Source organism: Myotis davidii, unplaced genomic scaffold (assembly GCF_000327345.1).
Source record: "Myotis davidii unplaced genomic scaffold, ASM32734v1 scaffold1702, whole genome shotgun sequence".
NCBI classification, from domain to species: Eukaryota; Metazoa; Chordata; class Mammalia; order Chiroptera; family Vespertilionidae; genus Myotis; species Myotis davidii.
Genome location: NW_006293008.1, coordinates 29,044 through 38,983, shown reverse-complemented (window position 1 = coordinate 38,983; position 9,940 = coordinate 29,044). Strand labels below are relative to the sequence as shown.

General features: G+C 36.7%; 1 pseudogene; it reads right to left on the bottom strand.

The window, feature by feature from the left end:
• Positions 1-8,105: 8,105 nt before the first annotated feature.
• LOC102765516 lies at positions 8,106-8,452 on the bottom strand (annotated as a pseudogene).
• Between the last annotated feature and the right edge of the window lie 1,488 nt (positions 8,453-9,940).

The window sequence follows — 9,940 nt, the reverse complement described above, 5'->3', positions numbered from 1 at the left end:
TTCTTGTTTTATCTTCACAACTTTTAATGACAGAGATTCTAGAAACCTTTTATAGAGGAGAAAATTTAGATATGAAAAGGGTAAGAATTTGTTATTAAGTCACAAATTATTAAGGACAAAACTGATTTTTCACCAGTCTAATGTTAATATCAATGTTCTTAAGAACCAAATAACTTCTTCTTCTTCTTACGCAGTTATTATTAAAGCTATCAGGAGATATGATGATTTTATACACTCAAAGGTATTAAAAATAGACAATACATTAATTATCAGTTGAAAGTTTACCCTGGTGAATATGTTTTCACACTAAAAAGTGTTACCTTGAACAAAATATACAGAACTGAATGGAAGAAATTCTCATGCTGAATTTCAGACCCGATGACAAGTAAATGCAGTAAATAAATTGGGACCGGAGAATGTTCAGTTAACAACATGAATATAACCTCATTCCAAGTTTCATTTTCAAATTCATCTATATACTTGCCCTTTAACCCCTATAAGTAAATTTATATGCGTCACATTAAATATTTAATTATTCAATTCATGAAGGTTTTGAAATGTCTACTATGTGCCAGACACTGTATTAGACTTGGAGGTAAACAACTTTAGAAAATTTACAACTTATTGTAAGACAAAACATTTGATTACATAGTTATAGTATAATAAGATAAGATAACTATTATAAGAAAGGCACTGACTATGAAGATGGGGATTAATAGTACATATACTATTTGAGGAAAGAATGAGAAGCCCTTTACTGGAACAATTACATTTACACTGGAGTGGTGTGGTGGGAGAGGGAGTACAGCATAGTGAAAAAATTGTTCATCAGATCTAATAGTTTGGTGTGGAATTCTAAGCAGAGCAAATGACATATTCATCTTGAAAGAATGCAAATTGTTGGGTAAATTAAGATTAATTGGCTAAAAAATTTCCCTGATGACTTCAATCACAACACTCACTATTGGTTCTTTCTCTTCTGGATTTGTCTTAAATGCTGAGGCTACTCATCAGACTGTCCTCCCACCCCTCTCAGGCTTCAATGAGTTATCTCATTTACTTCAGGGCTTTAATCAGCAGATGTTGGTGATAGCTCTTTGGGAGTTTCCAGCATACTGTTAGATGAGCCAGCCTCATTTTAAGAAAAAGATTCAGAGACATAGAATAAAATTAGGAAAGGTGAAAGGAATAAAAATTTGGAGGTGGGAGAAATTTAAAAGTAACTATTTTCAGTAAGAACTCATGTTTACCTTAATCTTGTTATAGATGGTTACATTGATAAGTAGATGATAGATAGATAGAGACACATAGGAGTTAGTATGCAAGCATATATTTATTTGCCCTGTGAGGTAAGACAACCTAAAAAATATGACACCTCTAGTACAATGTGCACACCTACGGCCTACATCTTGGTTTTGAATAATATTCTCCAAATAAAGAAATTAGAGTTCCTTGGAGAAAATAGTTGATTCTAGAACTAGGGAAGAAAATATATAAATGAGTCCGGAGAATCTTCCTATGCCAAAAGTAAGGAAGTGCTAAAAGAAAAACAAACACATTTATTGTGACTTATCAAAAAGCACATAAGCTAACAGAAAGAGTTTCCAATGGCCAAAGCTGGAATAATTAGAGAACAAAAAAAGTAGTACTGGATTACAATGCAAAGTGTAAAATAAGTGTCTGAGTCCATGCTGATATAAATAAATAATTTAGTGAATTAAGAATGGGGGAGGAGTGGTCAATCTTCCACACAGAAGAATTTATTTAGATTCTCCATCCCAAATGAAGGAAAAGGTAACTTCCCACTCACAAAGAGTGGGCTATGCATATCTATTTATTTCAAAAGAGAAAAGCATAGAAATGGAGGGAAAAGAGTAACTTCATAGTGAGGAAAATAGCAAATATTACTTCAGGGAGAGAGAGGTTGAGATCAACATCAACACTCATAAGTCATGTTGATACAGTGCACCTTTGATATGATATGAAAATTATACTTAATCTCTGTGATCTTCCTCCCTAAAACTCAGAACCCAAGTATAATGGAAGAAAAACATCAGACAAGTCCCACCAGAGGGACATCCTACAATACACCTGACCAGTACTCCTCAAGAACTCTCAACGTCATAAAAAATAAAACAAGTTTGAGAAACTGTCATGGCCAGGAGGAGCCTAAGGGGCCATGACAGCTAAGTGAACATGGTATCCTGCATGGGATCTTGGAACTGAAAAAGGACATTAGGTAAAAATTGGGGAAATAGAAATTAAATCTTCTTCTAATATCTATTTCTTAATGATTTCATTTTCAAAGTGACCTTGATAAAATTTGGTGTCAAATGATATTGGATGAATGTGTTTTAAGGAGGTGCTGACCAACAGTTTCTGAGAAGTGGGCTGCCATAAACTGGGGATCAGTAAATTGTATTTTTTTTGTTGCTGTTCTCTCACTTGCTTTTTGATGTTGGAGAAGTCATTCTCACTTGTCGGGATCTCAATTTCTTATATCAGCTTGAAACTTAGCTTTGCTTACCATAGGATTCATGTGTACAGGAGTTCCACTGAATGCACTGAGGACCACGCCCAACTGTGAATTATTTGCATGAGTGACTATGAAACCTCCTGGGAAACATCTTATCACCAGGAAAAATAGAATCCAGACACACAGGACCTCAAAACTATGTCTCAGGGTTTAATGGGTAAGAAGGAAGTTGGGGTCATTGGACAGCCCTGCGTTAATTTCACATAATTTCTAGCCTTAATCTTCACCAGATGTGATTAAATCTGAGGAGAGAGAATTGGCACCAAGTATTGATTTAGTTCTTTCGCTAAAATCTCTGAAAGTCAAAACTCTGCCTAGGGAGTCATGGATTAGCGTAGTTAGAAAAGTGAGATTCCTTTCCCACATGGGAGGGGTACACCATGCTTCTTTCTGTATTAAGTGCTCGGAGACCTCAGCTTTCTTTGCAGGCGCCAACAGTTCTGGGATACTGACACATCAGCACAGTTTCTATCCAGTGAGGCACGGCGTGCTAGTAACTCCATGTGACTTCAGCAGTTACCAGAGATGGCTGTGCAGGGACTCCACGGACGCGAAGGTTTGGTGTTTTGAATTCTATTGTGTATACCTCTACACACAGGTTTGGAAAAGGGTAGGGCCTTTTCATGACTTTGAGACAAATATGGAATTAATTGAATGGATTCTGATGTCTTGCATTATAAATAAAACTAGACTTAGGGAAATACATTTATCATCATGCTTGAACAATAAATGTTGAGAAACATAAAATAAGAGTTTCTAAGTGCCAATCACTAAAATAGATACTTCATAAAAATGGAAGCGACGCTCCAATATTTGGTAAATTGAAATTACTCTCATAGAGAAGTGATAAGCTTTCTGATTTCAAGCTCTCAATTTTGGTCTCTCCCTTATCTCTTGAGAAGGTCCAATAATATTCTCAAAGGAGCATAAGGACACTTCAGAACCCGCACTGAAAAACTGCCAAATGATGGCTAAGGTTCTGCCTACCTGTAAATATTTATTCCTTCTAAAACAAGAAGGAGGTTAATTATAGGAATCGTATGGCTAACTCCTGCTATTGTGAGAAAATGAGAAAAAAAATATCCTTAGAAGCAACTGAAATTATAGTGTGGCTATATGAAGGTCACACTGCTTTAACATCCTCAAACAGGTAGAGAAACATTAATATTCTGAACCTTGGGCTCCCTGTCAAGTCTCCATCCAAGTTTCCTAAATTAACTATTTATGCATCAGCGACACACTCAAAACTTGCTTGTCTGAAATACTTGACCACATAATCAAGACTAAAAGGAATTCTAAGAGAAAGAGGGAAAACAGGCTGTTTCTACTTCAGGAATGCTATGTTATTTATCTCATCACTAAAAGTGCCAGGAAAAAAAATAACAGCATTGATATAGCTCATTTTGGGAGAAGTTAAAAAAATGTTGAGAGAAAGTGAGTATTTTATAATTGAATTGCAGCAAGTCCAGAGAAAGGAAAGATAAGATATCCAAGACTCCCAGGGCACTTCAAATGAAAGACCAATAAAAGGAAAACATATACAGAAATAAGTGATAAGAGACGGACTGACTGCAGACTACTTGTCAATCAGTGGGTGCCACAGGCCAATCCGATGGAAAAGAAGTGCACTGGGCTAGAGGAAAAAAATGAATGTATTAAGTTATGGCCTTTGCAATATAAATAGAAAGAAAAACTTACTAGGCTTTTCATTTACATCTGTTGAGAAGATTCTGAAATCAAATGGTTTATCTCTTAGTATATTCAGTAAAGGTATTTATTGAGATTCTACCCCCTGTGTCCGTTTACTTGTGTGACATTTCCTGAACGCAGCCATATAGAGGAGAAGTTTGGGAAGTAAATTTATAGGTCTCTAAAACTCTTACATTTGGCATCATTTTAATTTGAAGTTGTGAAGTAAGAAAACACACTTCCACAATTCAATTGGTAATATGATGCCATAAGGAGGGGTGGTAGAAATAGTTTTAATCATCTAAATACTAGGGTAGGAGACCTTTTGTGAAAGTTTCCTCAAGAAATACTTTCTTTGGCCTCTCTCTCTATATATATTTATATATAGTAATTGTTACAGGTAATATAATGTACCCCATTCATGTAAATTTTACTTTTTTAGAAAGTTTTTTTTTTAAATTCTTGATCATTTTAAACTACCTTTTCTTCCTTTATGTTTGTTTTTTTTTAATATATTTTATTGAACTTTCACAGAGAGGAAGGGAGAGAGATAGAGAGCCAGAAACATCGATGAGAGAGAAACATCGATCAGCTGCCTCCTGCACATCCCCTACTGGGGATGTGCCCGCAACCCAGGTACATGCCCTTGACCGGAATCGAACCTGGGACCTTCCAGTCCGCAGGCCAACGCTCTATCCACTGAGCCAAACCGGTTTCGGCTTTTTAGAAAGTTTAAAGAAGCAGTGTTTCTGACACTTCCAAATACATATAAATAATCATCTAGAGAATATCCTCACATATCTTGCAAATTATATGATTTTATTTTTCCTTCCTATAATTAAACTGTGTTCTACATTAGAAACTTAAAAAATATATTTTTAACAATGAGAAAATTTAATTTGAGGAATAAATATGTCATTGAAAATCCAAAATAAGATATTCAGGCTCTGGTTTCACCGGTGGGAAAATATATTTTTTTTCATTTTTACCTCTAAAGGCTTTAGTAAGATATTTTCCTTAAAGGCAGTTAGCTAACCAAGATAATTACTTCATCTGCCATGTATAGAGAATTATTGATTTGTCTAGTCCATAATTTTGAATCGTACTCCATTTAAAAAAATGAACCTGTGTCCAGCACCTCTACAGAGTCAATGAATGCAAATTATCTTCAGTGTTCTGGCATGGTTCATCTTACAGCATTTGTTTACCTACAGGATTTTCTAGAGATCAGGCTTACCTAAATGCAGAATTTAAAAAATCCCATGTCAGAAAATCCATAACTAAATATATTTAACTAAGTAACTTTATGTACAGTGAAAATTCTTCATAGTATCTTCTTAAAGTATATGATCTACGATCACATTCTTAGTTATTTTTCATTCTGACCATGAAACATTTTCTCTTTGAAAGGAACCATTATTAGATTAAACACTGAAATGTGAGACCTGAAACCATGGAAAACGTTCCTTGATATTACACTAGCAATATTTTTTTTTTTGGCTACGACACCAAAAGCACTGGCAATAAAAACAAAAATAATCAAATGGGACCACATCAAATTTAAAAGCTTCTGCACAGCAAAGGAAACCATCAACTATATGGAAAGGCAACCTATGGAAGTGAGAAATATTTTCAAATCATACATAGGATAAGGGATTAATATCTAAAATATATTTTAAAACATACAACTCAGGAAAATCAATATAAATAGAAACAAAGAAAATGAATGGACATTTCCAAATAAAATATGGAAATAGCCAACAACTACCTGAGAAGTGCTCAACATCAATAACCAGAGAAACATAAATAAAAACCACATGCTCACACTTATTTGAATTGTTATTATTTAAAAAAAAGAAAAGAAAAAGTGTTGGCAAGAATGTCAAGGAAATCCTTGAGCTCTATTGGTGCAAGTGTATATTGGTAATGCCACCAGGGAAAAAAGTATGGATGTTCCTCAAAAAACTGAAAATTTAACAGATGAGCCAGTAATTCCACTTTGGGTTGTTTATTCAAAGAGAACAAAATCACTATCTCAAAATGATATCTGAACCCTCTTGTTCATCACAGTATCGATAATAATAAAAGCATAATAAGCTAATTAGACCAGACATCCTCACGTCCTTCCTTCCTGACAAAGCCACAGCAGGCAGGGGCCATGGCAGAGACGGCAGAGGAGTGGCGGCAGTGGGCAGGTGTTGGGGCCAAGGTCCTTGCATGAATTTCATGCATTGGGCTCTAGTTATTTATAATAGACAAGACATGGAAACAAGCTAAGTGTCCATCATTGGCTGAATGGATAAAGAAAATATATGTACACACTAAAGTAGTAACTATGTGAAGTGATAGATCCTATATAATAAAAGGCTAATATGCAAATTGTCCCCTCAGGAGTTCGACTGCTGGCTATGACATGCGCTGACCACCAAGGGGCAGCATGGAACAAAGGAAGGTCCCAGCCAGCCTTGATCACTGGCCAGGCCTAGGGACCCTACTTATGCACAAATTTCATGCACCAGGCCTCTAGTATATCAATAACTTTGATTGTGCTAATCATTTCTCAATGTATATGAAAATCAATCAAATTCCACACCTTAAATATATACATTTTTATTTGTCAATTACAACTCAATAAATTGAGAAAAATAAAATAAAAATAACATTAAAATATTATGCACACTCTTTTTACTCAAGGTTTTGAGTATTTGTAAAGTATTTTACATAATAGAGATTTATGTTTTTTATATACAGATTAATTTACTTATTTATGTTTAATATGTTCTTACTGATTTCAGAGAGAGGAAGAGAGAAAAATAGAGAGAAAAATAGAAACATCAATGTTCTTTCCCATGGCTCAATCTGGACAAGACCCTGGATTGACATGATTCTCATGGCATCCCTAACAGAGGCTTTTAGACTACATTCAAGAAAAAAGAAAAAGACATGCATATAGACATATTTGTTGCTTTTGTTTGTTTGTTCGTATTTACTTGAGGATATTTTCCATTGATTGAGAGAGTGAAAGGGAAGGGGAAAGACACAGAGATAGAAACATAGATGTGAGAAAGACATCAGTTGGCTGCCTCCAGCACTACCCCCAGGGATTGAGCGTGCAACTTAAGAACATCCCCTTGACCAGAGTGGAACTTACGACCCTTCAGTCCAGGGGTTGGTACTCCAAATCAGCTAGGGTGACACATCTATTTATTATTATAATATATCAGAATCTTTCCTAGAAGCCTTGCCCTTCCAGTGAACATGCCCCATCATCCCATTGACAATGACTATATCAAGTAGTCATCCCTAAGTCCAGGAGAGCCTTGCAGTAGAGCATTTGGTTTCTTCAGCCTCTGTAGCAGAGGTTGTCATGGGGAAAAGGGAACGCAGACAGATGATAGTTGCTCAACCAATAATGTTTGTGGTACTGTGCTTCTTAAACTCTATTTTATGGAACACTTGAATTGGAAGCAACTGATGTGGCAGAAATAGAGATCTGTATCATCTAATGATTTTTCTTCCCTTCTAGGAATATGTTTACATGACATTTCCCAATTGGACTAAATTTTGGCTAATGCAGTTTGGGTGGAAATGATGCATACTACTTCATGGTGTGGCCCTAAAATCCTCCATGCTCCTGTTTTCCCTTTCACGGTGACTATGGAGACCACAGGACAAAGACTGTGGGCTTTCAAGATGAAATAAGCCTAGATTCTCAATTAGCTATTAGAATTACCTAATTAGAATCCTCCAATTCTCAATTGGAGAAGACTAAGAAATCCATTATACCAGGGTTATACACTAGATTTTGCTTCAGTATGATAAAACTTTCACTCTGATAAACTTCTCACATGATTTCTTTTTTTCTTTCTTCTTCTTCTTCTTTTTTTTTTTCTCAACAGGCTTTATTACACAGACAGGGAGGGAGTGGGGCTCAGTCCTTCTTGGCTGCTGCCTTCCTCATGGCTGCAAGGACATTGCTCAGCTCCTCTCTCTTCCTCTTGGCTCGAATATGTGTCCCCACCCTTTTCTTGATGAATTTCAGGGCCTCTCACAGGGGGCAAAGCCACACACCTCTCGGATCATGTCCCGAACGAGCTTGGTGTGCTTGGTGAGGCGCCCGCGGTGGCGGCTGTGCCTCGGCTTGCTCACGTTCTCGGTCACCTTGTGGCCCTTGTTGAGGCCCCCGGCCATGGGGTAGCACAGAGCCATGGCTGCTGCTCCTTAATGGCTGCCACGGCGAAGGGCTGGCGTAGCGCGGACTCACATGATTTCAAAACTACTTTTAATTTTCTTTTCCACATACCAAACCTATTCTAGCTTTTTTGTTTGTTTCAACTTTAATATTACTTACTATCTGATGTCCCTTACCAGTAGGTTAGGTGTTCCTAGGCATATCCATATTAAACTCCTGTAATATTCATCCCATTGTTCTAAGTATTTATTTGATATTCTTATTTTTTATTAAAATCATATGAGGGCAGGCTTTATCATTTTACTTTGCTGTTTTAATAGAGGATGTAGTTTAATACATAAAAGTAAATATGTGTTTACTAAATGAATCCTGATATCCTGAAACTATATGTTCATGAAGTATTGAATTATTTCCAGTTATTGAAAGAAGAGGGGGAGGAACTAAAATAAGTTAAGTCTTGGGAGAGCAGTAGGATAAGAATAAATAAACAATATAAAATAAATGCATGAAGAAGAAAGTGAGGTATGGGAGGACTAAATAAATAAAAACTTGGAGAATTAAATGCAAGCTCTCAAAAAAGATTAGCGAGTAAAAGTTTTGTTTTCTACTTATTAATAAATAATGCGTTTTTGGAGACTGTAGGTCAAGAAACTAACATTAATGCTGTTGATAGTGAATTGGGGTGGGGACTAACAAAATCACTGCAGTTTCTCTTCCGGCATAAGTCTAACTTGTCAGAAATTTCTGGTTACCTTCAGCATAACTAACATCTTGAGATATCTACTGTAGTTCTTCTTCTTTAGTCAAGATCTGCAAAAGTTCATTTAGCCTTGGTTAGAGAGTCTAGAAACCAATCAAGACTCCGATATACCTTTTCACTGATTAAGAATATGAGTATTTTTTACTGAAGCATATTTTGACTTAGGTCTAAATTTCTATCTAAACTTAAGTCACATAAACTGTCTGGAACACAGTTCAGCAGCAATATACATCCCACCTTGAGGCCCAGTGCACAAATTCATGCACCAATGGGGTCTCTCGGCCAAGCCGAAACTGGCACTCCAGCATCCTTCCAGGAGTCCCGGATTGCGAGAGGGCACAATCCAGGCCGAGGGACCACACTGGTGCACTATTGGGGCCGGAGAGGGACCTGGGAGATTGTCCAGACAGGGAGGGACCGCAGGAGGGCTCCAGGGTGTGTCCAGCCCATCTCGCTCAGTCACAATCAGTGGGACACCAGCAACAAGATAACCTACAGGTCACAGCATCTGCCCGCTGGTGGTCAGTGCATGTCATAGCAAGCGGTTGAGCAGCCTTAGCATATCATTAGCATATTACTCCTTGATTGGTTGAATGGCCGACCCACCCTTCAACTGGACACTTAGCATATTTGGCTTTTATTGTATAGGATGATATGACCTGGAAATAATTAATTCATTCAGTACTTACAAGATACTTTTATTGTGCTAGGTATTTGCCAGATTTATTTCTGAAAATGGGATAGTACAGAACTCATACAACTT